Raw genomic sequence first — 4,307 nt, forward strand, 5'->3', positions numbered from 1 at the left:
TAACCTCAGGATTGGAGGTGGAAGGAGCAGAAGTTCAAGGCTATTGTCTTAGTCAGGACTTGTATTCCTGCACAAAACATCATGACCAAGAAGCAAGTTGGGGAGAAAAGGGTTTATTTAGCATACACTTCCATATTGCTGTTCATCACCAAAGGAAGTCAGGCCTGGAATTCACACAGGGCAAGAAATTGGAGCTGATGCAGAGACCATGGTGGGGTGCTTCTTACTGGCTTGCCTCCTCTGGCTTGCTCAGCTTGCTTTCTTATAGAACCCAGGACTAGCAGCCCAGGGATGGCACTACCCACAAAGGACTGGGCCCTCCCACCTTGATCACTAATTGAGAAAATGCATTTTCTCAAGGGAGGCTACTACTTTCTCTGTGACAACTCCAGCTTGTGTCAACTTGACACACAAACACATGAAAATCCTTCAGTTTTCATGGGTTCTGTCCCTCTGTGTTTCTGAGCCTATGGGATCCTAAGGTAGCCTGATCTTAATCTATTAATAGTTAATTATTAATTGTTAATTACACACAACTACAAATTTAGTAAGTTACAGAGACAAAACACTTGTTTGAGCTCCTGGCTCTTGTCAAGAGGCCATGTCTGGTGACTTTCTTCTGATGAAGGCCCAAGGTGACTTATAGAACCCCATGATATAGAATGAAGCACATGAGAAGACAGTCCAGCTGGGTGTGGCTGACAGTAGACCTACTCCTGAGATAGCCCATTAACCCATTAATCCATCAAACCATAAATTAATATGCTCATGATGGCAGAGCCTAACCACATCTTAAATGTTCCACGGGTGCTACACCATGATGTTTTACAGCAGGGAGTAAATTTTAACATGAGCTTCAGCAAATTAGACCCATGTTCAAGTATAGCACATGAATATCTAGAGTGGTGCTGATGAAATCCTCTCAGCAATTTTAGAGAATGACTCCAGTATTCCTAAGAACCACCCTTAGCCACACTTGCCTAGCCCATCAGCACACTTGCCTAGCCGGAGGACCAAATTGTGTTATTCATCCTAAAATGAGGAACAAACTGAGTTTGTCTCATATCATCCTCTTCTAATAGGTTGTTCTTTTATGCCTCAGGTTATTTCCTATTCTGGTCCAATGAGTCATAGACAGGAAGAAATGCAATGCCTGTTTATTCATGAAAGGTCTCCTCAAGGAAACATTCCTTAGGAGGGCTGACACTTAGTACCCCTAAGGCTATAATGAAAACCCTGTTCTGTGTGACACCCAGAATCTAATAGAAAATGAAGGCAAACGCGATGCAGAAGATAGAGGAAATTATGAATAGGAAGTGCTGTTAACAGATCTAGACTCTACAACCTAGATCTATTAACTTCAGACGCCATGACGCATGGGTGAGGCGCCTCATTACATTACACGTGTGAAGAATTCAGTTGGCTTCTCACCCCATGAGACTGGTTTTGTTATAGGTAGGAATTTTGTTTCTCTGCACAATGGTACACATTCTAAGTGCGTACATCTCAGTAGCACTGTTAGTGTACACAGGTCATATTTAGCTTAAAATTGTGATATATTCTTAACACTTAAATCATAGCCTGGCAGTGGTGGCACACGCCTTTAATCTCAACACTTGGGAGGCAGAGGCAGGTGGATTTCTGAGTTCAAGGCCAGCCTGGTCTACAGAGTGAGTTCCAGGACAGCCAGTGCTACACAGAGAAACCCTGTCTCAAAAACCAAACCAAACCAAACCAAAAAACAAACAAAAACAAAAACAAAACAAAACAAAAAACCCAAAAAACTTAAATCATGTCTTGAAATCAAACATGATAATTCTGGTGCCAAATTTCCTAATTCAGCCAGTGTCAGGCATTGGTTCTGTCTAAAGTCATGGATGTCCACATCTCCTTATTGCTCGTGCTCAACTCATCTCGTTCACCACACTGACTGCCAGGCTCTATTCTGTCTGTCTCAACACCATTCCCATCATTTCCACCCGAGTCCAGGCAACTTTCTTCATCCCTCTTGGCTATAAGTGGTCTCTCTGTTCATTTGTTTAACACATGGCCAGTGAGCATCTGTTGTACAGGACTGTCTCAGATGCATGGTATAGTATGGCTAGATTTTGAGTAGAGTAGACTATGAATCACTTTTCTCATTGCGGTGACTGAATGCCTGATTAAAAAACAAAATTTAAGAAAGGGAAGTCTTATTCTGACTCCCAGTTTGAGGTTACAGTTCATCATGGTAGGAAGCCATGCAGGAGTGTAAGCTGGGTGGTCACATGACTTCCACAGTCTCCCGTTCTGATGACCTCAGGACCAGCTCTCCTACCTGTCACTGGTGGCAAGGGGCAAGATGTAGGGGGTCATCTCCCCCTTGCCATTGTCACCACACAGCAGACAAGTGGTGGGATCAGCTTTCCCATCTTCATGCTCTTGGGACCAGCTCACCTATGGCCCCACCACCAGGGTCAGCTATACTGTGCTTCCCATGTGAGGTGCAGGGCATGTTCTACTCTCCCAAGTACTTCAGCTGGTGAGGGGAAGGGACAGCTCTCCTGCTCTCATGACACCAGGACCAGGTCTCCTGCCTGCTGCAGGTGGCTATCATAAGGGAGGAGGGACCTCTCCCTCATCTATGCCACCACAGGGGAGATGAGTGGCACGGCCAGGTCTCCCACACTGGTTTCCTTGGCCAATTCACCTGCAACTCCCACAGTGTGTGGGGCCTGCTCTCCCATCTACTGCAGCTTGCTCATGGTTTGATCAGCTCTCCTGCTCTCATGCCTCCAGGGCCAGTATTGTATTCTACAATGCCCAGGTAAGAGGTGGGGTCAGTTCTGCATAGCCCTCCGACATCAACATGACCCTAGGTGGCAGCCCAATCCAGGAATATCCACCTACCCTTTGGTGACAGTTCTCCGCTGCTGCCTGGCCACAGACTCAGACACAGCCGGCATGGAAGCACAGGCCAGGCCCCCACCATGGTGCCAAGTGGTATCACTGGCAATTCACATCAGGCTGATCCTCACTAGTCTCCAGTTCTACCTCTCTTCATTGTGTCCACGTCCTTCTAATTTATTTTCTTTTCTATTTCTCTAACATTTACTTGCTCCTGTCACTGGCACTTGGGATCTCTGAGTGTCTGGTTGTCTCAGGAGTGGTAAGTCCCGCCTGTACATTATGGTGCTAGGAAGGGTCATCTCGGGTATGGTCTGCACCTCCAAGCCTGTTTGGTACTTGGATTGAGGTCATCTCAGGCTAGCCTCCTGTCCTGGCCCCATGGTATGGGTCTGGTGGTCATCTCGGGCTTGCTCCTCCTCAGGCTAGTCCAAGTGACCCCTTGCAAAGGTCTTCTGTCTCAGGCTCACTCCTGCCTGGATCCCTGAGCCCCAGGTGAGGTTCTTCTGATCTTTGTCTTGTTCCCAGTCCTGGAAGGTGTAGGGGTCTTGTTATGACTTATGGTCATCTCAGGCTTGCTTTTTCCAGGAAAAGTTAGACTACTAATCATTCAGATGTTCATAGGTCAGCACACTGAGCACAGACCCTCTCCTCTATGCCACTTACTGCACATGTGACAGAGCAGCCACACTTGCAAGGCTTCTAGGGGTAGGGAGTCAAGGTATTCTAATATGAGATCAGCCTTTGAAACAAATGGAACTGATGCATACATATGACATGGGTGAACAGTCTTGGGATGCAGTAGCCCTAACAGCATGGGCTTCATGTGATGGATCCTAGAGAGGGAGGCCATGATTTATGGAACTACCTGGGCAATACTCAACAGTGGAAATCTCAGATGCATAGGCTGTAGGAAGCCTGGCCACTGAATAGAGAATTGGAGACCCAAGGAGTTGTTTATAGTGTCTTGAGCCATGAAAGGACATAGCCCTTCAAAGCATGGAGCAGAGTGAACCAGAAAGAGATCCACTTCTAATTCCAGCAATGATTCAGGATACTCAGCTTCTAGTGAAGGAAGAGAGTAAGGATAATGGAGCCAGCACTATTGCCTCCTATCTGCATTCCTGAAGTCAATGTGCCTGCCTCAGGATGGGAAGGGAACACAAGGCATTCTGTGTAAGAAGAATGCTTTGGCTTGTGCTAACTTTCAATAACCCCAAATGACTCTTCATAAAATTTCACTGAAGAGCAAGCAGACTTGGAGGTGGTGATGAAAAGTGGCAATTAGGGCTCAGGAGATAACAGCGCTTACTGTGTAAGTATGAGAATGTTTATAGCCTCATAAGCCATGTAAAAAGCATAGCACGTCATCAGAATGTAACCATAGGACACAGAGGTGGGAGACAGAGGCAGACAAATCC

The 4,307-nt window shown here is 46.3% G+C and overlaps 1 pseudogene; it reads right to left on the minus strand.

Moving 5' to 3' along the window:
- Positions 1–3,476: 3,476 nt before the first annotated feature.
- LOC115029914 (small nucleolar RNA SNORA17) lies at positions 3,477–3,599 on the minus strand (annotated as a pseudogene).
- Positions 3,600–4,307: the final 708 nt, after the last annotated feature.

Source organism: Mus caroli, unplaced genomic scaffold (assembly GCF_978045245.1).
Source record: "Mus caroli unplaced genomic scaffold, Mus_caroli_1 scaffold_19, whole genome shotgun sequence".
Taxonomy (NCBI): domain Eukaryota; kingdom Metazoa; phylum Chordata; class Mammalia; order Rodentia; family Muridae; genus Mus; species Mus caroli.